Raw genomic sequence first — 14,363 nt, forward strand, 5'->3', positions numbered from 1 at the left:
TAATATAATTATATCAGTAAAATTTCCCAAGATGCTTTATGCAGAGGGAAAGTCTGCAGAGATATATTATGAAAGATGAGAAGAGGTTTTAGTGAGAGGGAAAAGATGTAAATAGGACTTGAGGGAGAGACTTTCCATGCAGAGAGTGGTGAGTATGTGGAACAAGTTACCAAAGTAAATAGAGAGTGTACGATTACAATACATTTAGACAGCATTTTGACAGGTACATGGATAGGAATAGTTTAGAGGAATATGGGCCAAACACAGACAAATGGGATTGGCATAGATAAACATATTGGTCAGCATGAATGAGTTGGGCTGAAGGCCTGTTTCCATGTTGTACTACCCTATGAATCTGTGAAATAGCCTGACTGGTACATTTTAATAAGTACCTTAAAGGAGGGGAGAGCTGGGGAGGAAGTATCCAGAGAACAGGACTACAACTCAAGGAGGCGTAGCTGGTGGAACAATACATTTGGGGATGATGACCAACATACACAAAATGCTGGAGGAATTCAGTAGGCCAGGCAGCATCTATGGAAAAAAAGTACAGTCAACATATCAGGCCGAAACCCTTTGACGGGACTTTTTTCCCATAGATACTGCCTGGCCTGCTGAGTTCCTCCAGCATTTTGTGTGTGTTGCTTGGATTTCCAGCATCTACAGATTTTCTCTAGTTTGTGATTTGGGGATGATGATCAGGCCAAAGCAGAGTACAGGGAGGGGGAAGGGTGGGGGATTTGAAAATAAGAACGTAGAATAGTACATCTCCCCTTCACCATTTTCTTGGTGACTTGAAATGTATATTTGTGTGGCTGGGAGGGAGGAATTGGTTTTGTTCCTTCTAGAATGTCTGGTTCACCTGAGATGTCATAAACCTGAAATATTAACTGTTTCTTTCCCCCACAGGGGCCACCTGGCCGGCTGAGTAATTCCAGTATGACTGGTTTGATTTTTGAAGATAACTGCTTCACTCTCTCAATATTTAGTTTGAGGATACTCTATTATTGAATGCTGGTAAAATCGTCTGATAATATCGAGACAGCAGAGGAATCAAATGGTGACGGGTGAGGTATAGTTCAGTGACAGTATTTTTGGATGATGAGGTAACATGAAGATAACAAATAGGACCAAGAATAAATCAAGGAACACCAAGGGTAACCATGCAGGAACAGAAAGCGAAGTCTTAACATGTGATTCCTTATGAACTATGAGATAGGTAAGATGGAACCAAATAAAGGCAAATCTGTGGACCTAGTGGGTTTGCATTTTCAATGCATTCAAAAAAGTGCCACGTGAAAATTACTGCATAAGGTAAAAGCTGATAGTATTGGGAATAAAGCATTAACAACCTGACTGCACCTCACAAACCCTGACATCTACCAGCAAGAAGCACAAGGGCAGCAGGCACATGGGAACATCAAGACCTGCAGGTTCCCCTCCAAGTATCACACCACCCTAACTTGGAAGTATATCACCGTTCCTTCATTGTTGCTGGGTCTAGGTCGTGGAACGGCCTCCTCAACAGCCCTTCACCAGAAGGACTACAAGGAGGTGCTCACCCCCACCTTCTCAAGGATAATTAGCAATGGAAAATAAGAAGGGCTTGTCAGAATTGACCACATCCTGCAAAAAAAAATAAAAGGATACATAATTAACAAAAAACATAAGGCTGGGACAAATAGGTTATTTTGGTCATTATAATTTGTAACAAGGGTGCACAGGGCATCCAAGGAGGGGCAGCACCTCTGCTTAAGGGGCTTGTCTTGTCCATTCTGTGGCAGTTCACTCACCTTTGGTACCCAGCAGGCACTCATTCCTCACTTGTGGCTACAAGTAGCTGTTTGCATGTGACAGCGGCAACATCCTGGTATGCTGTTCAACAGGTGGGCTAAACCAAGTGAGGGTAGTCGGTGGCCTCTTACCCAGTGAAATAGGGGCTTGCCTGTCCTAGCATGTGATGTCAGCTCCAGCAGACTGGCAGATGAGATCAACAGTTTTTATCCAATCACCGGGAAAGCGGTTCTACAATGTTTTGTGGAGAGTGATGGGCGTGACAAAGCACAGAAGAAATCATGGTCATCCACTGCAAACGAGGAAGACTCCAGTTGTGACGACTACTCATACCACTGGACCAGGATGTCTGAGATCATGAGAGTGGAGTTGCCCCAGTTCAATGGTTTTTCCACTTTAAAAACTCTCAGGCACAGGTTTCACTGTCATCGTCAGATACGACAGACAACCAATCCATCTGTAAGAGAGTATCAGAGAGATCAATGGCAGGGCCTCAAATAGTCATAGTCATACTTTATTGATCCCGAGGGAAATTGGGTTTCATTACAGTTGCACCAACCAAGAATAGAGTATAAATATAGCAATATAAAACCATAAAAAATTAAATAATAATATGTAAATGATGCAAGGAAATAAGTCCAGGACCAGCCTATTGGCTCAGGGTGTCTGACCCTCCAAGGGAGGAGTTGTAAAGTTTGATGGCCACAGGCAGGAATGACTTCCTATGACGCTCTGTGTTGCATCTCGGTGGAATGAGTCTCTGGCTGAATGTACTCCTGTGCCCACCCAGTACATTATGTAGTGTATAGGAGACATTGTCCAAGATGGCATGCAACTTGGACATCATCCTCTTTTCAGACACCACCGTCAGAGAGTCCAGTTCCATCCCCACAACATCACTGGTCTCACGAATGAGTTTGTTGATCCTTTTGGTGTCTGCTACCCTCAGCCTGCTGCCTCAGCGCACAACAGCAAACATGATTGCACTGGCCACCACAGACTCGTAGAACATCCTCAGCATTGTCCGGCAGATGTTAAAGGACCACAGTCTCCTCAGGAAATAGAGACGGCTCTGACCCTTCATGTAGACAGCCTCAGTGTTCTTTGACCAGTCCAGTTTATTGTCAATTCGTATCCCCAGGTATTTGTAATCCTCCACCATGTCTACACTGACCGCCTGGATGGAAAATTAATTACTTAGATGAAGAGGCCAATCGTATTTGATCCCATTCTGCTTGATGATACAGAGTTAGATGGATGCAAGGAGTCTGCAAATGTTTAGATGACTGAATAAAACTACGGGCCATGAAGTCGAATACTGTATGAGGGAATGTGAGGTTATCCGCTTCAGGACAAGAAAACAGGAACGAGGAATATTAAAGCAACACACGTAAAAGTTGCTGGTGAACGCAGCAGGCCAGGCAGCATCTGTAGGAAGAGGTGCAGTCGATGTTTCAGGCCGAGACCCTTCGTCAGGACGAACTGAAGGAAGAGTGAGTAAGGGATTTGAAAGTTGGAGGGGGAGGGGGAGATCCAAAATGATAGGAGAAGACAGGAGGGGGAGGGATGGAGCTAAGAGCTGGACAGGTGATAGGCAAAAGGGGATACGAGAGGATCATGGGACAGGAGGTCCGGGAAGAAAGACAAGCGGGGGGGGGGGACCCAGAGGATGGGCAAGAGGTATATTCAGAGGGACAGAGGGAGAAAAAGGAGAGTGAGAGAAAGAATGTGTGCATAAAAATAAGTAACAGATGGGGTACGAGGGGGAGGTGGGGCATTAGCGGAAGTTAGAGAACAACACCTTATATTCAGTCTGGGTAGCCTCCAACCTGATGGCATGAACATGGACTTCTCTAACTTCCGCTAATGCCTCACCTCCCCCTCGTACCCCATCTGTTACTTATTTTTATGCACACATTCTTTCTCTCACTCTCCTTTTTCTCCCTCTGTCCCTCTGAATATACCTCTTGCCCATCCTCTGGGTCCCCCGCCGCTTGTCTTTCTTCCCGGACCTCCTGTCCCATGATCCTCTCGTATCCCCTTTTGCCTATCACCTGTCCAGCTCTTGGCTCCATCCCTCCCCCTCCTGTCTTCTCCTATCATTTTGGATCTCCCCCTCCCCCTCCAACTTTCAAATCCCTTACTCACTCTTCCTTCAGTTAGTCCTGATGAAGGGTCTCGGCCTGAAACGTCGACTGCACCTCTTCCTACAGATGCTGCCTGGCCTGCTGCGTTCACCAGCAACTTTTATGTGTATTGCTTGAATTTCCAGCATCTGCAGAATTCCTGTTGTTAACGAGGAATATTATTTAAAATACTGCAAGTTTATTAAATGCTGGTGTTCAGGAAGAGCTTGTGCACTTGTGTAAGAAACACAGAGTTAGCTTGCAGGCACAACAAATAATTGGGAATGCTTTTGAAATGATGGTCTTTATTGGCCTTTTCTATACTCTATCTCAGCTACAACTTTACAAGGCTTTGATGAGACCACACCTGGAGTTTTGGGCCTTTTATTTAATGAGACACATTCTTGCCTTGGAGATAGTTCAGAGAAGGTTCATAAATGACTACATGTGTTAAGGGGCTACCTTATGAGAAAAGATTAAACAGATTTTTCCTGTACTCTCTGGAGTTTAGAAAATTGAGAGTTAATTCTCATTGAAGCACAAATCATTCTGCAGGAGCTTGAAAGGATGATGGTAGCTGAGTGTAACTGAATTAGTAATCCTAAAGGCTGAATGAGAGATAGTGATTCAAATCCCATAGCAGCTGGAGTATTTGAATTTTCAATTAAATAAAACGCTGGTACTAATAAACCTTGTGTCAGTAATAAAGATACAGCACAGATACAGGGCCTTTAGCTCTCTGAGTCCACACTAACCATTTACACTGATCCTACATTAATGCTACAGTCTCATCAACTTCATCATTCTACCACTGACCTACTCACTGGGGATAATTTACAGTGGGCAATTAACCTACCAACCCACACATGTTTGGGATGTGAGAAGAAAGCCGGATCACCAAGGGGAAACTCACATGGTCACAGGGAGAACGTGCAAATTCCACACAGACCGTGCCCAAGGTCAGGATCGAACTTGGGTCTCTGGAGCTGTGAGACAGTGTTTTCACTAGCTGCACTGTTGTTGTGCCCTTAATATTGACCATGGACTACCCAGATGTTGATTAAAATCCCAGCCACTAACTGACTTTAGGAAAGAAAGTCTGCCCTTATGTTAGTCTTGAACTACCTGCAAAGGGGCTATTGACTGAAGTGGTCTTTCTTGGCCGGTCAAGAATGGCATGTTGGTGTGTGAGCTGATCTGCTGCAGTGTATCATGTTCTCCATCTTCCTCCTCACTATTCTCTTCTTTACTAGATGTGAGTGCTGCTTCAAGGTGATATTAAGACATCAAACATAGAACACTACAGCCATGGAGCAGGCCCTTTGGCCCTGAGAGTTTGTGCTGACATTAATGACAATTCAAACTATTCCAACTTAACTGCACAGGGTCTATACCTCTTCATTATCAACCTGCTCTGTGTCTGTCTAAATGCCTCCTAAATGTTGCTATTGTACCTGCTTCCACCACATCCCCTGGAAGTATGTTCCAGCTACCCACCACTATCTATGTAAAAAGCTTGCTTCAGAAATCTCCTTTAAACTTTCCCCTCTCACCTTCAACCAATTCCCTCTATATTTGACATTTCCACCCATAGAAAATAGCTTTGACTGTCTACTCTATCTATGCTTCTTATAATTTTATAAACTTCTATCAGATCTCCCCTCAGTTTCTGCCACTCCAGAGAGAACAATCCAAGTTTGTCCAACCTCCCTGTATAGCTAATACTCATAATCAGGTAACATCTAGATGAACTTCTTCTGCACCCTCTCCAAACTCTCCACATCGTTCTGTAATGGGGCGACTAGAACTGAAGTTTTATACAGTTGCAATGCCTTAAAATCAATCGTTTCGGGCAGATGGGGGTTTGTCAGTCATGGTTGGTAGCTCATCTAGGGCTCCGATCTCAAACCTCAGCTGCCTTGCAGCTATACCAGCTCAAGGCTTCGGGAGTAAACCCCAAGGAAAAATCCAGAGCTGGAGTCATAAGGCAGTCCTACGTTGAGTTCAATGCTGACTGGCAACTCCTGCGACGCTGCTGTTACCAAACAGTATCGGTCTCTGCCGTTCCTTTGCGCTCATCAGATGCATGGAGAGAGGGAGCTTGCTACGTGGGCAATAGCTTGCCCTCCATATTGTACTGCTTAGGCTTGCGCATCTACAACCATGGTCCACCCTGACAAATGGAGGCCTCAATCACTCACTGAAGAATGACAATAAACAATCTTGAATCTTGTACCATTCATTGGTACATTTGTTGGGTCTACTCTGCCAGTGGGAAGAACATACACAGAGCTGATGTTGGAAAAAGCTGAGACATTTTCCTTCATTTGCCAGGCTGTTGCTTCACTCACATGTGGAACAAATCCCTAGATTTTTTTTGCATATCCACAAAGATTATTGGGGATGTTGCAGAGAGGACTGGGAGGAGTACACCTTTGTTGTGCCTAAATCTGAAGTCAAAAATCGAGCATATGAGTTTGATTCAGTTCCATGTATATTATTTTTGTCATCAGAATTGATAAAATTGCTTGTTGTGAGACCTAATCTCTCGCTATCACTAAATGTATTTCTTGGGCAACAGACACAAAATGCTGGAGAACTCAGCAAGTCAAGCAGCATCTATGGAAGGGAATAAATAGTCAAGATTTTGGGCTGAGACCCTTCATCAGGACTGGAAAGGAAGGAGGCAGCAGCCAGAATCTAAATTGGATGATCTCCCACTTCCATAAGATGCACTCTTTATCAGAGACTTGTCTGCTCAAGACGGCCTTTGTCCTTTCCGGCTCTCTGTGTTTCCTAGCTTAACGTTATGAGCAAACTTTCAAATGTTTCATCCACGTCAGTAACATACATATATCATGAAATCCACCCACCAATCAGAAAATGACTCCCCACTCATTTTCATCCAATTAATTACCAGCACATGTTACCTCCAAATGTATGTGCCCTAATGTTAGCAAATAAATGTCTTCTGGAAGGCAAGATCAACGATATCCAATGCCTGGAAGGGCAGTATCATTGGATGATGTTGACACAGATATCTGATGAAGGGTCTTTGACCTGAAGTATTAACATTGTTTCTCTCTCCATAGATGCTCCTGATTTATAATGATCCTATCCAAGTCGCCATGACATGAGATTCCTTAGAAGAAAACTAACTAGGCCAGAACATAGAACATAGAACAGTACAGAGAGGCTGCGCCTGTCTGTAAATGGAGTAGCAGCAGTTTTTGTGCTGCTCCCAGTTTTGTTCCTTTCCCCTTAGTTTAAACTTCGAATTTAAAATTTTTATTTGCTGATTCTTGAGGGGGAACAATATGTCTATGTCTACACGGAGTGGGAAGAACTTGTCTGAACCTAGTGATAATGTAATGGGAAAGGAAAGATGCAAAAGGAAAGATCTGATGAAATGCCACCATGGGCTGAAGATATGGTTCGGAGACTGAATTCAATTAAAGATCAGAATGGGTCAATTAAAGACCAACTGGAAAACAATAGTAATGAAATGAAGTCTTTTCTGGGAAAACTTAAAGACCTGGAAACTCAAGTTATTACACACGAAGAGGAATTGCAGATAACTAAGCAAAAATTGTTTGAAACTACAATTCCTTTGGAAAGATATCAAAATAAGATTATAGACCTGGAAACTAGGTCTCGCTGAAGGAATATACGAATTGTTGGGCTGCAAGAAGGAGCCAAAGATGGAGATTTAACTGCTTACTTTGGTAAGCTTTTTCATACCTTATTTCCAACCATATTATCATAGCCGCCTACTATAGAAAGAACACACAGAGCTTTTACTTCGAAATCTAAAGATCCAAATAAACTAAGTCTGTTTTGGTTTGTTTTCATCACTTTAAAATTAAAGATCAAATAATGCGACAGGCAAGAAAACAGAGAGTTTTTAGATTTGAGGAATCTGAGCTCCGTTTTTATGAGGATTAGCCGAAGGAGGTAATGGAACAAAGATCAAAATTTGCTCTGGTAATGAAACAGGCTTATGATAAGAAACTGTTTCCTTCCTTGCATTACCCAACAAGAATTAAAGATTTTCCTCCGTGTACATTTTTTGATCCTAAAGTTGCACTGGTGTTCGTTCAAACTATACCTGCTGCGGCTGCTGAATGAACGGTCTTGGAAGGCTGCTTGGTTATCTGTATATTATTGGCATTTCGGAAAGCAGACTTGTATTGATTACTTGGACATTTCATTGAGAGACTATTAAAAGAAGATAAGGGGATTTGTTCATTATTGCATATCATTGGTTTTTTTGGAAAGAAGATCTATGGTTTAAGTATAACTGTTTAAATGGTCATTTGGAAATTCGACTGAGAAAAAGAAGATAAAATGACTTGTTCCTTGAACGTAATATCTGGTTTGATGCTTTTTTTGTTTCTTTCTTAATCAATTAATTGGTAGTTTTTCCTACTAATGGGGCTTTATATATATATATATTTAGGGGAGGGTTCAATTGCTTATACAATATTGCTAGTTGGTGTTTTTGAAAATTCAGTTGGGTTAAATATGCTATTAACTTTATTTTGCTTTATTATAGTGTCTTATAACCGAATTTAAAGCTTTTTTTAGGGATTTAATGTTAAATTTAAAATGGCGCTGGTTTTTCTGTTTAACAGATAACATTATTTTGGTTCTTTTCGTTTAAAAAAAGATTAAATATAAACATGTAGATGCTGGAATGTAAACACTTTCCTTTGCTGAGACTTTGTTGTTCCTCTTATGAGGTCAGTGGGTTTTGTATTTTTTTAACTAGGGGGAGGGAGAGAGAATCTTCTTAAATTTTTTTTGTACAGACAGAGCAGTCCCTGGCTTCGTATTCTATCATTGGGTGCCTGCTTTTTTTCGGGCTATGGGGGGAAGGGGGTGGGGTTAAAGTTAGGTGTTTTTTTCCTATTGGGTGGTTCCGGAGCTTGAGTGTTTTCTATGTGGTTGTATTCTTCATCGCCGCCATTTTTGATCATCCTGTATTGGTATGTACCCTGCGCATGTGTAAAGTAGAATAATATTATAGTATGGTATTTAAATGGATTAATGTAATAAGTTGGAATGTACGTGGTTGGAATCGTCCTATCAAATGAAAAAAGACTTTTAAAATCATTAACTGATTCCAACCTGATATAATTTTTGCCCAAGAGACACATATCAGGGTGGGAGATCAAAATAGATTTTTTGGATGGTGGAGGGATTTGCAATTCCACTCTACTTCTCAGAGTAAAACTAAGGGAGTGTCCATCTTTATTAAATCCAATATATTTACTCAAGAGGATATTGAGTCAGATTCGAATGGTAGATTTTTAGTTGTTAAAGGAGTAATCTGTAACAGAAAAGTTGTTTTGGTCAATTTGTATAGTCCTAACTTAGATGATCCTTCTTTTTAAAAAGGTATTTGCTTTACTGCCTGATTTAAATGAATATATGTTGATAATGGGTGGGGATTTTAACTGTTGTTTAAATCCCTTGATTGATAAGAGCTCAACCAATCAGCGACTTCCAAATCGCTCCGCGTCACTTATTAACTCCTTTTTGACCGATTTGGGATTGATTGAATTATGGAGATATTTACATCCTGATAACAGAGAATATTCTTTTTTTCACATGTTTATAAAAAATATTCGAGGATCAATTATATTATAATCGATCCTCACTTCTTGCCTAGTGTTAAGAATTGTGAATATGACGCTATTGCTATATCTGATCATATGCCTTTGAGTTTATCTTTCGAATTTGATGATGTCATTCTTGCCCGCCCACCATGGCACATGTCTCAGACATTAATGCAGAACTCTGACTTTGTCAGCTTCATTGAAACCCAGATAAAAGAATATTTTCTTTTTAATGATATAGGGGGTACATCTAAGTTAATCATATGGGATACATTTAAAGCATTTTTACATGGTCAGCTAAACTTTAAAAACAGACTAAAGTAGAATTAGATAAGATTTCAAAACAAATTAAAGACTTAGATAATATTTATGCAATCTCCCCTAATATTGATTTATTCAAACAAAGGGTGGAACTTCAATCACAATATAATTTATTATTAACTCGTCCTATTGAAGGCTACTTGCTTAAGCTAAATAGCCAATTTTATATGTTTGGAGATAAAAATAACAAACTGCTTGCATCTCAATTAAAAATGGCCAGAGCCAAAAGGCAAATTTTGAAAATCCATAGGAAAGATGGTACCCTGGCTTGGGAATATGAAGAAATTAATAAGATTTTTCAAGATTTTTACACTGAACTTTATAAATCTCAGTGTCCAGTAGATTCTTCTAAAATGAATGCCTTCTTACGAAAGATTGTTTTTCCTCAAATTTCTGTTGAGGATCAAAAAACTCTTGATGCCCAAATTACTGAAGCCGAAATTCATAAAGCTATTTTTTCACTGTAATCTGGTAAGGCCCCTGGACTTGATGGCTATCCTGTAGAATTTTATTAAAAAATTTGGAAAATTGCTTTCTCCATATATGTTGGAAATGTTTAAGGATTCTTTTGTGAAAGGTGATTTACTCTCTACTTTTTATGAGGCTTCTATTTCCTTAATTCTTAAAAAGGATAAAGATCCTACTGATTGTGCCTCATATAGACCTATTTCATTATTGAATGTCGATGCTAAGATTCTGTCAAAGATAATGGCCAATCGGTTGGAGAATATTTTGGGTAAAATGATATTTAAAGATCAAACAGGCTTTATAAAGGGTCGTTATTCTTTTTCAAATGTTCAGAGATAATTTAACATTATATATTCGCCCTCTTTTAAAACTCCACAATGCGTCGTCTCTTTGGATGCTGAAAAGGCGTTTGATTGAGTCGAATGGAAATATTTATTTAATGTTTTAGAGAAATTTGGCTTTGGTGTTAATTTTAATAATTGGATTAGAATGATATATAAAACCCCTATTGCCACTGTTATTACTAATAACTGTAGATCTCCTTTTATTCAGCTTTCACGGGGGATAGGACAAGGTTGTCCATTAAGTCCTTTGTTATTTAATTTAATACTAGAACCCCTTGCTATTGCTCTTCGTGAAGCTAAAGATATTTATGGGGATTTTGTGAATGAGACCGTTCATAAGATTTCTCTTTATGCTGATGATTTACCGGTTTATATATCCAATCCCGAGGAATCTATTCCTGCCTTGCTAAAATTATTTGATGAATTTGGAGATTTTTCAGGATATAAAATAAATTTTAGTAAAAGTGAACTGTTTCCTTTAAATGAATCTGTTTCCATGTATGATAATACTCCTTTCAAAGTCACGGATTCTTTTAGATATTTATGTGTTGTAATCACTAAAAAATATAAGGATCTTTACAAAGCTAATTTTGTTCCCTTGATAGATTCTATGAAGTATTTATCTAGTAGATGGAACCCACTTACATTTTCACTTGCTGGTCGCATCCATATAGTCAAAATGATGATTTTATCAAAATTTTTATACTTATTTCAGAATATCCCTGTTTTTCTGACTAAGAAGCTTTTTGATTGGATTGATTCTATTATTTTATCTTTTATTTGGAATAATAAAAGACCAAGAAATAGTAAATGTCACTTACAAAAGTTGAAGAAGGATGGAGGTCTCGCTTTGCCTAATTTAAGAATGTATTACTGAGCTGTTAATGTGCGATATATGTCCTTTTGGTTACACTGATTTGATAAGAACGTTCGGCCAACTTGGGTAGATTTGGAATTGAAGGCTGTGAAATTTTATTTAATCTCGTTATTGGAAGCTGCTTTACCTATACAATTAGCTAAAGTTGCTAATTTAAATTTATACCCTGTGATTAAGCATTCTTTATAAACTTGGCTCCAGTTCCGTAATTTTTTTAATCTATAAAAATTTAAACTTTGCAGTTTAATCTATTGAAATTGCTTTTTTAAACCTTCTTTGAGTGATACAATTTTTTTACTTTGGAAAAATAAAGGTATTAAATATTTTTTGGATTTATTTAAAGAAGATAGATTGATGTCTTTTGAACAATTAGTTGATAAATATTCTCTTTCATACTCATACTTTTTACAATACCTTCAAGTTAGACATTTCTTACAAAAATATTTAAGTAATTTCCTTACAAATTGGATGCCGACCTGTTATATACTATTATGAGTATGAACCCTTCGACGAAGGGTTCTATTGGAAGAATTTATAATTTACTATTACAATGGGATAAGCATCCTTTATTTAAGATTAAACAAGATTGGGAAAAGGAACTTAATTTACCTTTTATGACGGAGGATTGGACGTGGATTCTGAAGTTGGTTAACTCTTCTTCGATCTGTGCTAATCATTCATTGATTCAATTTAAAATTGTACATCGTTACTATTCGACGAAGGAGAGATTGTCTAAAATGTTTCCTAATGTTGATAGTTATTGCGATAGATGTAAAACTGAGACAGCTACGCTGACACACATGTTTTGGTCCTGTTCTATACTGGAACAGTTCTGGAAGTCAGTTTTTTCTACAATTTCTAAATCACTTAGAATTAATTTACAACCTAACAAATTAACCGTGCTTTTTGGAATAATTCCTCAAAATATCCGTGGTATCTCGGTGTCTGACCAACATGTTATTGCATTTGTTACATTGATAGCTAGGAGGGCCATTTTGTTGAAGTGGAAGGGTACATCGGCTCCCATTTTGTCACAATGGTTCTCTCAAGTGATGCTATGTCTTAGTTTGGAGAAAATTAGAAGTCGAACTTTTGAACCTATGTTTGATTTTGAGAAAAGATGGAGTTTATTTGCTCGTTACTATCATTTGAGCTAATTGATAGATTTCCTCCACGATCCAATTGTAAATTTTTGGAACTTTTTTTTTCTTGCTGGCAGTTTGATGTTTATCTTTAGAAGCTTTTTGTATGACGCATGGCTTCGGGGTTGAACACCAAATGGGGTATTTTTTTCTCACTTTTTCTTGCATAGTAGGGTTTTTTTTTCTTTCTTTTGTCACCAAATTTTTGTCAATCTTTAAAACAATGGTTTTTTTCTTGAGACATTTTAAGTGTTGCCTACTTCGATGTACTCTTGTTAATTTTGGATAATAAGTGTACGGGGTCTTTCTTTTGTTACATTTAAAATGGCGATTTTGTTATGTTAATCTGGGGAATGCTGCTTTGTTGTGCTTTAACGCTGAAGAGAGTTTGCGCTAACAGTTTGTTTTACTTTAAAATGAGATAACAGGGTTCTATTAGCCAATGGGTGGTTATGTATCGTTTTGTTTTCGGATGCCATGCTGTATGATATGACTGTGGACTGAGTTTTGGCGGGGAGTCGGAGGAGAGACGAGGAGGACGGCGGACGTGCGGAGAGGCTCCGGTCGATCACTCAGGGTGGTCCCGAGCCGTAAGTCGACGGAATTCGGGTGGTCGTCTGACATCGAATTGAGCTCCAACGGTAGCGCGCGAAGAACTTGGACTTTGATAAGTGTTGGCGCCTTTTTTTTCCATTACTTTCCTCTCTGTATCAAATGCATATTAATGTCATAGAATTAGTAATATCTATAAAGTGTATTTGTTAAAATTTACTGGGTGTGCTGGCTGATGATTGATGTTTGTGATTGATTCGGGCGGTGACTGACCCTGAGGGGAGTGTTGAAGCAGGTGCTGGGTGGGATTTCCCCTAGACATACACGAGCCAATATAACAGAACGTTGCATAATAATAAAAAGATTTGAAAAGAAAGAAAAGAAAGATAGAACAGTACAATACAAAAACAGGGCCCTTGGCTCATGATATTATGTTGAACTTATTAAGCTAATGACCCCTAATTAAACTACCTTTTTCCACCTGCATGGAGTCCATATCTTTATATTCTCTGCATATTCATATGCTTCTATCATATCTGCCTCCACCACCAACTTGGGCACCTACTAGTCTTTGTGTAAGAAACTTGCTCTGCACATCTCCACTGAACTTTCCCCCTCTCACCTTAAATGCATGCCCTCTAGTACTGGACATTTTGACTCTGGGAGAAAGATACCAGCTGTCTACTATATCTATGCCTCTCATAATCCTCCGCTACTCATGAGAAAACAACCCAGTTTGTCCAAACTCTTTGGGCACCTGCCCTCTAATCCAGCCAACATTCTTTAGGACCCTCTCCAAAGCCTCCACATCCTTCCTATAATGAGGGAACCAGAATTGAATGTAATACACCAAATGGAGCCTAAGCAGACTTGCTATTCTGCCTTTAATAAGTCTATCTTTGATGCTGAATAATACAGAATTAATCAATATCCTGAAAAAGCTCCAACCAAAATTTGAAGTACACCCAAGTTTTTTTCTTGAAACTTATTTTCAATGATCACTGATCCTCAAAATTTAAGAACCACAATGCACAAACACATCTTTAATTTCATTTCTTTAATACTGAGATGATCACTTCCTCCTTAAGTGGACTGCTGCACCAGGTTAAAGTTCAAAG

Source organism: Mobula hypostoma, chromosome X1 (genome assembly GCF_963921235.1).
Source record: "Mobula hypostoma chromosome X1, sMobHyp1.1, whole genome shotgun sequence".
Lineage (NCBI taxonomy): Eukaryota > Metazoa > Chordata > Chondrichthyes > Myliobatiformes > Myliobatidae > Mobula > Mobula hypostoma.